Source organism: Notolabrus celidotus, chromosome 8 (assembly GCF_009762535.1).
Source record: "Notolabrus celidotus isolate fNotCel1 chromosome 8, fNotCel1.pri, whole genome shotgun sequence".
In the NCBI taxonomy this organism is placed as follows: Eukaryota; Metazoa; Chordata; class Actinopteri; order Labriformes; family Labridae; genus Notolabrus; species Notolabrus celidotus.
This window is the reverse complement of record NC_048279.1, coordinates 678,484-694,067: the sequence shown is the minus strand read 5'-3', so window position 1 is coordinate 694,067 and position 15,584 is coordinate 678,484. Positions and strand designations below refer to the sequence as shown.

The following is a 15,584-nucleotide window of genomic DNA, read 5'->3' as shown; positions in this document are numbered from 1 at the left end:
GGGGCAGTGTTAGCATATGTGATTGTGAATAATTGTGTAAAGATATTAAATTTCCTGGTGAAGATGCCAGGGAGGAAGCTTTGTGTCTGAGTTTGATTTTTTTATATACCCCTTTACAGGGAACAACAGTTGCACAAATAACATTGCAGCAGGTTTTCATACAGTCTGACAAACACACTGAGAGCGATTCAAACATTTATGGTTGTGAATCCCAGATAATGACCCAGGATGACCGAAGGTGCAGGGTTGTAGAGTAGCAGCCTTGTAGTGAAATGAAAGATGACTAACTTAAGATCATCTTGTGTCACAAACAGGAATCAAACCTGTGCAGGGAAACCCCATTGGATTTCGAGTCCAACGCCTTAACCTCTCAGCCACCGTGACTTCACACCAATATAATGTTACTATCACAGCCGTGGTATCGTGATGTGAGCTGCAGTGTCCCAATAAATGTCTGTAAGTAGATATGCACACAGTTTAACTCTGTAGTCCTCACAGAGCAGTGAAGCATTCACACACTGACATAAACATTAAATCCTGTTCACAGACGTTTAGCTCTTTTAGCTAGCAGAGCCACAGCAGCAGGGGTGAAAAATGGAGACTCAGTGATAATCCAGAACAATTTCAAATGAGTTTGTACTTTCATAAAACAAAGAAAAGGTCAGGTTCAACATTTTGATTTCTTGTTATTGCACTGTTTTCAATAGATTATAGAGTTTCGATGATCTGCACGCCTTCTGAATCTGTTCCTGTGAGACTCCACAGTGTCCTCCTGCATGTGTTGGATCTGGGATTAATCTCCTTTCTTTCACAAACGTCTCGTAAAGCTGGAGTGTCTCCTGTTATTTTGGCTCTTCACTAAATCAGACTGGAAGGTTTCTTCATGAACTGAAGATCTCAGTTTCCTCCATCTCCACTCGGCAGAGTAATTTCTCATGATCAGAATTAAGAATGTCAAGTTTTCAGGGTCACAAAAACAAGGAACCTCAAAGTCTGGTGAACAGCGTCCACACACACTTCAGCAGGATGTTATGATGAGCTCCAAGGACAAGTGTGTGTTTGTTTGGGACGGATAAAGAGAGACCTCTTAACAAACTGAGTGAGGGACATTTCAATTCCTTATTCATGAACAATGTTTCATTAGCTGAAGACCCACAAAGAGAGGGGATTTAGGAGATTCAGAGCCTCTTTCATATCGTTTGGATGTTTGAGCTCCAGCATCCGATGTGAACCAGAGGTACACACAAGCTTCTGCACCAATTAAAGAAGAGCTAAAGGTCTTTCTCCTAATAGAAGAAAACTGTAATATCCATCAACTGCATGGTCCAATCTGTTAGATAAATCCATCCATCCATCCATTATCTTGACCGCTTATCCCGTTAGAAGTCACGGGAGGCTGGAGCCTATCCAAGCTGGCTTCGGGCGGAAGGCAGGGTACACCCTGGACAGGTCACCAACCTATCACAGGGCTAACACAGAGAGACAGACAACCATTCACACACACACTCACACCTACGGGCAATTTAGAGTGATCGATTAACCTGGTGAGCATGTTTTTGGACCGTGGGAGGAAGCTGGAATACCAGGAGAGAACATGCACTGAGAGAACATGCAAACTCCACACAGAAAGACACCTGCCCGGCCAGGGATCACATCAAATTACTTGTGTGTGAGCTCACTTGACAATAAAGCTTTCTTGAATACCTATAAAAGTGTGTAGTCACTGTGCAGGATGTATTATTAACCACCAGACTTTAGTGTTCAACATACATATCTCACACAAATCTTGAGTCTCCACCTCAGTTTACATTTCTTGTTTGGAATCAACTAAAACACAGAACAGTCTGCACAGAGATCACTAACAATGGTTATGAAACGCATGGAATCTGGTCTTTCTAAACCACATGTGGATCAGAGCAACAGGTAGGAGTGGGGGACTTTGACGTTACTCTGAGAGACACTCCTCACATTAAGACTGCTGTGTCGGCAGAAATCAGTGGAGCTACAGTGATCCACCTGCTTCAATAGCTTTGTTTGTGCTACATCTCCTCGATTAAAATCATTCCCCTCACAGAATCTAACCTCAATGTCCATTCAATCAATCTATCTATCTATCTATCTATCTATCTATCTATCTATCTATCTATCTATCTATCTATCTATCTATCTATCTATCTATCTATCTATCTATCTATCTATCTATCTATCTATCAATCTATCTATCTATCTATCTATCTATCTATCTATCTATCTATCTATCTATCTATCTATCTATCTATCTATCTATCTATCTATCTATCTATCTATCTATCTATCTTTCTATCTTTGTGTAGCTCCAAATCACAACAAACGTTATCTCAAGACTCTTTTACAAACAGGGCAGGTCTAGACCACTCTATGTCAAATTATGAACAGAGACCCAACACCAAGACAGGATAAGACTCAGTCTGACCCCACCTTAATCCACCATGAGCATTGCACCTCACAGTATTTAGGATTCAGGATCCCAGTGTGTCAGTGCACCAGTTCCCCCGGCAGTCTAAACCTATAGCAGCATAACTAAGATCTGGTCCAAGCCTGATCAAGCTCTAACTATAACCTTTATCAGAAAGGAAAGTTTGAAGCCTACTCTTAAAAGTAGAGAGGGGGTCTCCTGGACCCTGACTGGTAGATGATTCCAAAGGAGAGGGGCCTGATAACTGAAGGTTCTACCTCCCATACTACTTTTAGAGACTTTAGGTACGACTAGCAGGCCTGCATGTTGGGAGCAAATGTTCACACACATGCTGAATAAAGTGATCCAGTTAAAGTGTCTACCTGCAGGGATCAAGTATTTAATAAGAATGAAACCTTGTGATGTGTTAAAGGTTCTCCTTCCAGCATCATCATCTTCTAAAAACAGAAGATCAAATGTTTGTTGATCTGGTTTAATGGAAACAGGGTTTTCTATTAATTGTGCTACTTGTGAAAATGTGCTTGAGGTGATTTGGGGTCTTTGCTGTTTATCTCCCTGCCTTGGCTTTTTATGCATGCACATGAAGGAGAGGGGAGGTGTGCTCTGCTCACTTCAGGGTTTGGCATTCCACGTAGGCAGGTGGAAGGGCAGGGAGATATAACTTGTAGCATGTAAGTAGTTGATTATTTTGACGAGAGAAGTCATGACTGAAACAGGCAGATTAGGAACGAGTCATGTTGCATCCCGTCAGGCAGACATATTCGATCACAATAATTTCCCCTTAACCAGGAAGGAAACTCTGAGCTGATGAAACAAACAGTATACACACAACCCCTCAAAAACTGAACAAAAATGAGCCAGAACAGACCACTCTCTTCTGATCCAGGTGTTGAATCAACAAGGTCCTCATAGATCCTCTGTGTCTGTGCTTATACAACTCCTACAGCCTCCTCTGTTTGTACTGGTTTTAATCGTTTCAGGTTCAGACTGTGTGAGATTCTTAAAGAAAGGTATTTTATTAAACACTACCCTGTTCTCAACTCTGTCTGCAGTACTCCCTGCCTGGGGGACTCGGTCCTGTAGCTGCGCTTCTACAGCAGCTCTGTAAGAGACCTGTTTCAGTGAGGAACGGGACGCCTGAGGCCCGCTGAGCAGCTCTGCACCGTCTCACCTGCAGGTTTAGCAGAATGAGAAGCAGCCGAGGAGGCTCTGAGTGCTCTGTGCTGCAACAAAGACAATGAGGGAGAGATTTGTAACACGGGACTTCCAGCAGATCCGTGTCCGGTCCGTCTCCGATCCACCTAGGCCCGGCTCCGTGCGCTCTCATCCGTCAACACCCACCGGTTGACTCCAGGCCTGGCTCCGCTCCAAATGACATTTTTTTTGTCATAGTTAAGTTAAAAACAATCTAATGATAACAGAGTGTTTTATTCTGACAATGAACCGAGATTTTTTTTTTTTTTTTTTGGTGAAACCTGTCTTCCTGTCCCGCTCCATCTGCTCTGTGCTGAATTGATGCGTCATGGTCCGGCATCAAGCAAAAATAGAAGTCTTGTGTATCTGACCAGGAGGGCTCCGACCTGCCGGATCAGAGACGGAGCCAGAAAGCAACGGAACGGTTCCAGTGGAAGTTAACACATTGACTAGAATAGAAACCTATCAGATCCAGTGCCATGATGGATCAGAGATGGACCGGACACGGATCTGGTGGAATTTGGCCTTAAGCAGTAACCTTTTCCACAATGATCTCAGAGTTCAGTGTCAGAGTAAAAGGGGAAGCCTGGAGCAGGAAGTTACATCCAGGAACCCTTCAATTCATTTTAATAATCAGAATATGCAAACAAACCGAGAGAGAGAGCAGATCCGTATACCGGGCTGTCTTCTTGTTCCATGAGGACCTGTAACCCTGGATAGTGATATCATACAATCTTCAGGCTCCAGACAGAAAGCTCTCATTAGATTCAGTTTAATCTCCTGCACAGATAATGGCAGTGAAAGGAATCATGAACAGCGCCCTCAGGTGGTCGGAGGGCATAGAGGTTGTCTGATACCACCCTCAGTCTGGTCCATGCTGCTACTCTGCCAGCCAGCCTCCCCACAAGGCTTCATCTGACACCTCACTTGTGTTTTGTGTGTGTGTGTATGTGTGTGCGTGCGTGCGTGCGTGCGTTTGTGGGTTGGTTTGTGCATTCATAACCAGTGCCAGTAATTTCCTGCAGCAGGAAGCTGTCAGTCCATCTGATGGAGAAATACAATTAAGTTTCATTTTTACATTTAGTCTGCTTTTCTGTCGGGCTAAATTGTCAGCTGCCTCCTTCCAGCATCACACTCTCCTTTGTTGTTTTTTGCTCTCTGTTTTTTTCCCACCTTAACAGCCTCTTGTTGTCATCTCTCCTCTTTATCCTCCACCAAACAGCTCCTTATTTCCCTAAAAATAAGATGGCTATTGTGGCCAATTAAGAGATGCAAACTGTCCATTTCCATGGCTGTCTGGGAGCTGCTCCCCCTTTAGATTTTGTGGCATTTAAGCTGTTTGGAAAAGGTTTGAGAATAAAAGAGGTTACTCATTTTTCTTTTCTTTTTTTACTTTTCTACAAAGACATGAAGACATTTCTTGTGGAAGTTTGAATCCTCTGACTTTGATCTGCGTTTCCACTTTGAGAATTTTGACATAATGAAAGGACTGTTTGCTGCCCACGCCACATTACGCTGTTAGCTTCCTGCTTTGGTGTGTGTGTGTGTGTGTGTGTGTGTGTGTGTGTGTGTGTGTGTGTGTGTGTGTGTGTGTGTGTGTGTGTGTGTGTGAATACGTGTGAGCCCTAGGTCTGAAATTTGGTGAGACAACACTGCCCCCTGCTGGAGAAACTGACAGCATAAATAGTGTGTATCAGTGTGTGTTTAGTGTTTAGTTTTCTGTCTCTGCTGTGGCAGCCTTATCACATTGTGAAGCCAGAGGAGAAGATAAGGTGTTATTTTACACACTTGAAAAGAACCAGTGTGCTTTGATGTGTGGAGGAGAGATGCATGTGTGGCAGGTGTATAGAGCTTCAGGTATTCTACTTGGAGACAGCACTATGAAGACATTGTATGCCTATAAATGATGCTGCTGCCTTCTAGATGAAGAATGTGTCAGTTTGAGGTTACTGTGATCACCGTCAGGTGCAACATCTGTTCAGATGAGATAGATGTACATTAATCAATCATGTCTGAACTCCTGTAGTACTGGTCTAAAGCTCTTTCAGTTTAAGTCTTTGTATGAGTAGACTAAAAATCCCAACATGGTAGTCTATTAGTCAATGTAAAGTGCTGTTGGGGGCACTAGCACCTGGTAGGTTCTCCAAAGGCTAACAGCCAAATTCCACCAGATCCGTGTCCGGTCCGTCTCTGATCCGTCACAGCATCTGATAGGTTTCTATTCTAGTCAATGTGTTAACTTCCACTGGATCTGCTCCGTTGCATTCCGGCTGCGTCTCTGATCCGGCAGGTCGGAGCCCTCTGGATCAGATACACAAGACTTCTATTTTTGCCGGATGCCGGAGCACGACGCATCAATCTCAACAGAGCAGATGGAGCGGGAGAGGAAGTCAGGTTTCACCAAAACAAAATGAAAACATCCGGTTAATTTTCAGAATAAAACACTCTGTGTTATCACCAGATCATATTTCACTTAACTACAACAACAAACCAAAGTCATGATGAGCGGAGCCAGGCCTGGAGTCAACAGGTCAGAGGTTTTCAGAGGACCAGAAAGACAACATGGATGAAGAGAGGAGGAGGAGGAGAATCCTTGATTCAGGGATTAATGTGGGGAAACCTCGGTCACATGACTCCAGCTGTCCGGAGGTCCTGCTCCGAAACCCAACCGGTGGGTGTTGACGGACAAGAGAGCACGGAGTCGGACCGCAGTGGATTGGAGACTGACCGGACAGGGATCTGGTGGAAGTCCCCTGTAACTTGTCCCAGGCAGAACTTAGAGGACATGTCGGAGTACATTAAATGTACAGCTTAAATGCTGTAAATGCAGGAAATACAATGCTGTCCAGTGGACCAATCACAGCGCTTGCAGTCTGCGTCTACTCGATGAATTGTTACATTTTGCAGGAGCAGCACGTCAGGCTACATGCATAGGCTTCTGCAACAGAGAGGGGCTACACAGACCTACAGCATAGGCTACGGCATCAATTCAACGCAGAAGTTTAAACCAAGCTTAAGAGTGATTCAAAGAACCCGGCACTGTAAACCCGATCAGTCCTTCTAACTCATATCCATTAAGGGTACAGTACTCATAACCAGCTATTTAGTTAAACCAACAATGAATTATTGAGTTACCCGAAAGATTGATGTTGTCTTAATTATATGTGGATCAATTTGATTGAGTTAATATCCATGTCCAAATTTGAGTGCACAGAGGAACGCTGCAAATGAGGTGTGAACACAGGACACAGGTGAGACTAATGAGGAACTAAATACACAGTCATCAACACAGGTGTGGACACAGGACACAGGTGAGACTAATGAGGAACTAAATACACAGAGTCATCAACACAGGTGTGAACACAGGACACAGGTGAGACTAATGAGGGACTAAATACACAGAGTCATCAACACAGGTGTGAACACAGGACACAGGTGAGACTAATGAGGGACTAAATACACAGAGTCATCAACACAGGTGAGGACACAGGACACAGGTGAGACTAATAAGGAACTAAATACACAGTCATCAACACAGGTGTGGACACAGGACACAGGTGAGACTAATGAGGAACTAAATACACAAAGTCATCAACACAGGTGTGAACACAGGACACAGGTGAGACTAATGAGGGACTAAATACACAGAGTCATCAACACAGGTGTGGACACAGGACACAGGTGAGACTAATGAGGGACTAAATACACAGAGTCATCAACACAGGTGAGGACACAGGACACAGGTGAGACTAATGAGGGACTAAATACACAGAGTCATCAACAGAGGTGTGGACACAGGACACAGGTGAGACTAATGAGGAACTAAATACACAGAGTCATCAACACAGGTGAGGACACAGGACACAGGTGAGACTAATAAGGAACTAAATACACAGAGTCAACAACACAGGTGTGAACACAGGACACAGGTGAGACTAATGAGGAACTAAATACAGAGAGTTATCAACACAGGTGAGGACACAGGACACAGGTGAGACTAATAAGGAACTAAATACACAGAGTTATCAACACAGGTGTGAACACAGGACACAGGTGAGACTAATGAGGGACTAAATACACAGAGTCATCAACACAGGTGAGGACACAGGACACAGGTGAGACTAATGAGGAACTAAATACACAGTCATCAACACAGGTGAGGACACAGGACACAGGTGAGACTAATGAGGGACTAAATACACAGAGTCATCAACACAGGTGTGGACACAGGACACAGGTGAGACTAATGAGGGACTAAATACACAGAGTCATCAACACAGGTGTGGACACAGGACACAGGTGAGACTAATGAGGGACTAAATACACAGAGTCATCAACACAGGTGAGGACACAAGACACAGGTGAGACTAATGAGGGACTAAATACACAGAGTCATCAACACAGGTGAGGACACAGGACACAGGTGAGACTAATGAGTGACTAAATACACAGAGTCATCAACACAGGTGAGGACACAGGACACAGGTGAGACTAATGAGGGACTAAATACACAGAGTCATCAACAGAGGTGTGAACACAGGTGAGACTAATGAGGGACTAAATACACAGAGTCATCAACACAGGTGTGAACACAGGACACAGGTGAGACTAATAAGGAACTACATACACAAAGTCATCAACACAGGTGAGGACACAGGACACAGGTGAGACTAATGAGGAACTAAATACACAGTCATCAACACAGGACACAGGTGAGACTAATGAGGGACTAAATACACAGAGTCATCAACACAGGTGAGGACACAAGACACAGGTGAGACTAATGAGGGACTAAATACAGAGTCATCAACACAGGTGTGGACACAGGACACAGGTGAGACTAATGATGGACTAAATACACAGAGTCATCAACACAGGTGTGAACACAGGACACAGGTGAGACTAATGAGGAACTAAATACACAGTCATCAACACAGGACACAGGTGAGACTAATGAGGGACTAAATACACAGAGTCATCAACACAGGTGTGAACACAGGACACAGGTGAGACTAATGAGGGACTAAATACACAGTCATCAACACAGGTGAGGACACAGGACACAGGTGAGACTAATGAGGGACTAAATACACAGAGTCATCAACACAGGTGAGGACACAGGTGAGACTAATGAGGAACTAAATACACAGAGTCATCAGCACAGGTGTGAACACAGGACACAGGTGAGACTAATGAGGGACTAAATACACAGTCATCAACACAGGTGTGAACACAGGACACAGGTGAGACTAATGAGGGACTAAATACACAGAGTCATCAACACAGGTGTGAACACAGGACACAGGTGAGACTAATGAGGGGAATCAAAGAGGAGGGAAACACACAAGGACAATGTTAAACTAAACTGGAGACACGAGGATTCAGAACTATAAAATAAAACAGGAAACACAAGACAAGACTAAGAAAACAGATGGATCACTGAAACACTCAAGACAGACAAAGGATAACTAATACAGAATAAACAGGGGGAGAAACACAAGAACTAAACTAACCGAACCATGACATGGACTCATGGATTCATCTAGTATGTATGAATAAAAAAAAAAATGTAACTAATACATTTGAGTTGGGGAAGCTTGAAAAGAAAAAAAAGAAATAAAAAAAAAGAGTAAAGTCATGTTTTAGTCTGGTCTCCTGTTTGATTTTTTTGTAGTCTTTGCTCCCTGTGTTTTCCCTCCTTTATGATTGTCTTCACCTGTACCTTGTTGCCCTCACCTGTGTCTCCTTCCTCAGTGTGTGTTTATAGTCTGTGTTTCCTCTCTTCTTGGTCAGTTCATCATTTCCTCTTCCATGAATTTCTCTGCAGGTTCCTGTGTTCCTGTGCTCTCGTGTAATTTGAAGATGAACTTTCTGCTTTAGTAGAGACTGTAGTTTGTTTGTTTGGCTTTTGAAAGAGGGCTGACTCTAACAAGGATTTTTAGTTTGCTGCTCTCAGAATGGCACGCAGGGAATTTGCCAAGAAGCCTGTTAAAGGATTGATTGCCTGAGTGGCTGAAAAACGTAATAAACACCACTCTTCTAGCCAGCCAGAGCCGAGCCTGCACCCAGCGTGGTTTCCCCTGAGCCTTTGCCAAGAGTGGTGGGGGTCATCCCTATGTTCCCACATATCTAGGATATTTTCAAAATTAGGTCTTGTGTTCCTTCCCTTCAATTTAAGCCCTATACTCCCACAAGATTTTTTGGAAGCACTTTACAGTAATTTAATGAATGAGTAATTTTATTTCGATCAGTAGCAGCAGAAATCTTCACAATCATTACAAGAAATAATAAAATAGGTTGATTGAAAAGGGTTTCGGCTGAAGCAGAGCTTATAGATGCAGAAATGTGGGAACATAGGCACGTTCCCGAGCGGTGACTCCTGCCCCTCCTGTGCCTCCTGTGTGATGTTGGGAGGAGTGATTAAACATTTTAGTAAAAAGGTTTCTGTAAAGGGAAGTAAAAGGTTCTTTTAAAATCAAGCTGTGAGCCTGTTTAAACAAAAGACAACAGATGATAGGAGCCAAGCAGGTTTATTACCAAACTAAAAACTGTTTAAAAGAGTCCAGTTAAAACAGTCTACAGCTGGCTGTCTTGGGTACTTCTTGTCCGGTACTTACAGAGCTCCTTGCTCTGCCGCTGTGTTTACGATAGGTCGTAACACTCTTGACTTACTTGCTCTTACCACTGCCTTCCACTCCACTGTGCTCCTCGCCACCGTTCTAGTTCTGTTCCTATTCCAGATTGACTTTTCTGATCCTTACCATTGCTGTTCTGGCTCCGTCTCGCCGTATCACCTGTCTTGCTCTGTGCCGTCTCTTCCTCTGTCCCATCTCTTCCTTCGTGTCATGACTCTCCCTGTGCCGTCTTCTCTCTCCACTTATCACCTCCCTGTGTGCCTGGAGTCCACCCTCTTTGCCACACCAATCACCCGATTGATTGGCCCTGGCAAATGTCAATCAATGAGAAAGAACACTTAACAGCCCATGCCTGATCCCAGCTCCCAGGCCAACACCAGTTCCTGTGCCGGCTACCCCTGTCTCTGCTACAAGCTCAGCTCCCAGGCAGACTCCAGTTCCTGTGCTGCTTACCCCTGTCCCTGCTACAAGCTTGGCTACCAGGCCAACACCAGTTCCTGTGCCGCCTGACCCTGCTCCAAGCTTGGCTACCAGGCCAAAATATAGACAAAAAAAACATCACCAACAACCATGCAAGCCTTACTAAGAATGCTACAAAGCTTGACAAGAGACGAAGACAAACTGGCACTGAAGGCTGGGAAGACACAGGCTAAATACTGAAGAGGAGGGAAGACAATGAGACACGGCTGCAGATGATCAGGGCAGGGAAGACAGTCATACAGAGGAAACACAGGAGGGCAGGAAGTGGAGGATCTGAAACAAGAGGAGAGGTAAGTTACCAAAAGGAAATGCACAGTAAACAAGAATGAATAAGATTATAACCTAGGATAAAGAGCTGGACATGACAGTACCCCCTCCCCTAGGGACAGCACTGGATGTCCCAGGCTGATCTGAGTGGGCGCCTGTGGAAGTCCTAAATGAGAGCAGGGTCCAAGATGTTGCTTGAAGACACACATGACCTATCTTCAGTTTCATATCCCTCCCAACAACTATGTACTGCTGCACATGACCACGACAACTGACAGCAATGAGACGCTTCTAGAATAAGCAAGGCCACCATCAATGATCCTAGGGGTGGAGGGGGTCTGGTGGCGGGAACTAGCGGGTTCTCCTTTACGGGTAGATCTGCCAAGATCTGGGAAGCTTGTGACAAACAGCCACAGGATTGATAATTCTAGACAGGAATCAGTTCAACAAAACATGGGGCCAACTAATGGGTTCCACACGCAGGGGGGTGGACGGACAAAATTCTCTGACCTGGCTGGTAAAAGGGAGCTGGGACCTGCAGCCGATCCACCCCCCCTTCCCGTACCTTGCATACGTCTTGAATAGCACCAGTCCAGCCTGCCTCCAGACCTGCTGACAATGACTAATGAAGACCTGAGCTGGGTGGATACCTACCTCTGACTCCAACTCTGGGAACAGAGGTGGCTGATATAAGCACACTGAAGAGGGGGGAAACCAGGTGCAGAACAGGGTAAAGTATTATGAGCATACTCAGCCCAAATCAGGAGCTTGCTCCAAGAGGATGGGTTCTGGGATACGAGGCAGCGAAGACAGATCTAAAATCTTGATTAATCCGTTCTGTTTGGCCATTGGATTGAGGGTGATAACCCGAGGAGAGACTGACAGCGGCGCTGAGGGGAGTACAGATAAACTGGGGTCCTAGATCTGAAACAACACCACTAGGATGCGGAAAACGTGAGAGCAAGTCCTCAGCTGTTTCTTTAGCAGTTGGCAATTTGAGCATATGATTAAAATGCACCATCTTGCAAAATCTGTCCACCACTGTGAGAACAGTAGTGTTACCTTCAGAGGGAGGTAATCCTGTGACGAACTTCTGGGAGATGTTGGACCAGGGACGGTGGGGTGCAGGTAGAGGTAGGAGGAGGCCTGATGGGGGCACCGAGACAGTTTACACTAAGAACACACGGGGCACGTACTCCTTCACATCCCTCTCCATACTTGGCGATCAGAAGACCTGTCTGATGACGAACAACGTCTACAGTGTCCCAGGATGTCAAGAGACTAGACAGTTGGGTGCCCAATGGATTACCTGAGAGCAGAGAGAGGGGAGGGGATTCAGTTGTTACAGCAACCAAATGGAATTTAAATTAAATAGAAGTAATTACAGGCAGTTTTAACAAAAAAAAAAATAATTCAGTAGTGACAGGTTGACATGGTGTGATTATGGTTGGTAATGACAAATTAAGCAATAAATAGAAATAATATTTGTATGTAATATGACCATGAGTTGTAGTTAGAATAATAATGTAATATAACATAATATAATAGTAATATGGCAAGATAATTATAATACAGTATATTATGCATTATGATGCCATCAGCAGTCAAGAGAGAGAGTTCGGGATGAGATGATGGAAGCTTTTATCTGAAAATACAAATATTATGTGGATATTATTTTGCATCCCTATTTTTTTTAAGTTATCAATACCAAATGAGTTCCCTGTAAGTATCAATCAATAAGCCTGTCCGTTCTCCAAACAGGAGCCGTGCTGACTGTGATAGTACCTCATACAGCCTGTTTTCAAAGCACCAGAGATAAACCTTTAAAAGACAGACATGTTTCAGACACAGTCCGTATATCATTTATATGTGTTACACACAAACAGCACTTCCATTAAATGTTACTCTCTACCTATCACCCCCTGTGTATCATGAGGAACTATTCTATCTATCGTGCACTGCCTTGTTAAGGCTCAGGCGTGTAACGTGCATGTGTAATAGAAGAATTATCCTGCAGGGTAGAGGTCCAGATACTTAAACAATCCAAACAGAATCACGGTTCCAGATCTGAGCTCCAGCCTCATTTAAAAGGCTAATGGAGAGTTCAGAAGTTTCCATTGTTTCTGTGGGTGAAGTAAGTCACACTCATTCATTTGCATCTATTAGAGTCTCTAATGTAGCCCGAGTGCAGCTGCAGTGAGGTGAAGGATGATCCTGAGGAAGATAAGTTATATGAGAGTCACTTTGATTCATTACAGTTTAAAATTCAACAGCTGCAGCCTATCAGACGCACCGGTGATGGAGTGTGGAGGAGCCCCCCGGTACTGTCTGACCCCTCCCCCACATCCCATCATCACTCCACTGGCACTGATGAATTCATCACCACAGCTCTTCAGCTGGCTGTCCACAAACTCTCAGAGCTGAGGCTCGTCTGGGTTTCTGTGAAAATCGTGTTTGTATTGTTTGACTTCTGTTAAAGAAGATTCTTCCTGTGTTAACATCGCCATGTAAACTATATGATATAGTGTAAGTATTTTATAGTATATCTATCAATCAATCAATCAATCAATCAATCAATCAATCAATCAATCTTTATTTGTATAGCGCCAAATCACAACAAACATTATCTCAAGACTCTTTTACAAACAGAGCAGGTCTAGACCACTCTATGTCAAATTATGAACAGAGACCCAACACCAAGACAGGGTAAGACTCAGTCTGACCCCACCTTGATCCACCATGAGCATTGCACCTCACAGTACTTAGCTAGTTACAGCAGAGAGGACAAACTTCCTTTAACAGGCAGAAACCTCGAGCAGAACCAGAATCATGTTAGACAGACATTTGCAACAACCGAGTTGGGTCTGGAAAAAGGGATAGAGGAGAATAAGAGAGAGAGGGAGCGGTGATAGTGATGAGACGAGTAGTAGTAGCTGTTGCCGCTGGAGTCCAGCACGTCCATATCAGCTGGAGTCTGGAACGTCCACAGCAGGAGGACGTCTACGGCAGCTCAGAGGAACCTACGAGACAAGGGAGCTCAGGGACTCCAGAAAGTCTATGGTTAGTCATATTATTAATATATATTGCAGCTGCCCCACCTCACAACTTCAGGACTTAAAAGACCTGCTGCTAATGTCTCAGATACAACACCTTCAGAGGTCTAGAGGAGTCCAGGGCCCGTATGCACGTCCATCCATTAGCAATGAAAACGGGCCGTTTGTACTTATGGTGAAAAAAAACTATTAGCAGTCTGCATGAGCCCGGTTAACGCCCCAACAAAGCATTACGCTTAATGGAGGTAGAATCGAATGAATCCTTTGGAAAAGTATGACAATGTGGAAATATACTGCGAATTTAGGTTTAGGAGACGGGAGACACTTAGGTAACCGTGAAGTGAATCCTTCCCAAAAAACTGTTAACAAGTCCTCATCCTTCGATGGGGGGACAGGTGGTCCTCCACCTGGACCACATTGGTGGTGGTGCTTGTTGCTCAAAGCCGCTTTCATGTTGCTTATTTTATTTTGTAGGTCTTCTACTGTGAGCTCAGAAACACCACATGCATTTACCTGGTTCAAGATCTGAAGCCAAACTTTCCCTTTCTCCTTGTTTGTCCTCTTTGAGGATTGACTTGCTGATAACAGCTGTTTGTTCATTCTATATTCTTCTAATCAAATGTCCATTTCTTCTTGATCTTCTCTCAGTCACAGCGGTACCACTCACCATGTTTATGTTGTTTATGTGTAGTAGACATGCAGTTTGAATTTGTTGGATCATTTTTTTTTTTTGATGCACCAGCTTCGCTTTCATGGTGCAATTAGTTAATTGGCCAATTATTTACAGTTGTGCATGCGGCTAACGCTAAGGCCAAATGGGCCGTTCCATAACAGTACGTTAAGACTAATGGTCCCGTTTGTGGAATAGCTGGACGTGCAGACGGGGCCAGGTCTAATTTTGGTCAGGACTGTCTTGGTCCTGATGAGATTGGGGACTATACAATATTTGGCAGGTGGGCCATACTGTTATGGCTGATCCGTGTAAATAGTTATGCAAATGGGTCGATAAAACTGAGATTTAACTTTGATATCAATCATCTTTTTGTTGACTCAGGTAAATAATTCTTACGTTGTGTTAACGGTTTTGAAGCCAATCTCTGACTCAGTGTCAGAGTATGGTGATCCATTCGACAGACACGTAGCTTCCTCAACCCTCAAACATCTTGACTCAACATGTCTCTCTGGTGATACCTGTGGAAAACATTGTATTCATGTGACGGACCTGGAGGTTTTCTGTGTCTCATGTTGTCTGCTGTTGAACTGTCTGATTTGTTTCAGGGGGCATAAAGTTGATCCTTTTCTTATTCTTCTCCTACCTTCAGGACCAGCACACAGCAGCTCCTTGAAGTCAGTGCACGTTCACTTTCAGGCATTTCTAAAACTAAGTTTAAACCTCAATTTGTAAAACTTGTTAAACTGACAGTTAAGTCAGCTGAGTGGCTTTCAGGAGAACATCTCCCCCGTCCTGTGAGGTGAGGTGACAGTCTTTAATATGCATTA

At 44.1% G+C, this 15,584-nt stretch overlaps 1 non-coding gene across 1 annotated transcript; it reads right to left on the bottom strand.

The window, feature by feature from the left end:
• Window positions 1-302: 302 nt before the first annotated feature.
• On the bottom strand, window positions 303-384 carry trnas-cga. Its single transcript has one exon. It is a non-coding gene; the product is annotated as a tRNA-Ser (tRNA).
• Between the last annotated feature and the right edge of the window lie 15,200 nt (window positions 385-15,584).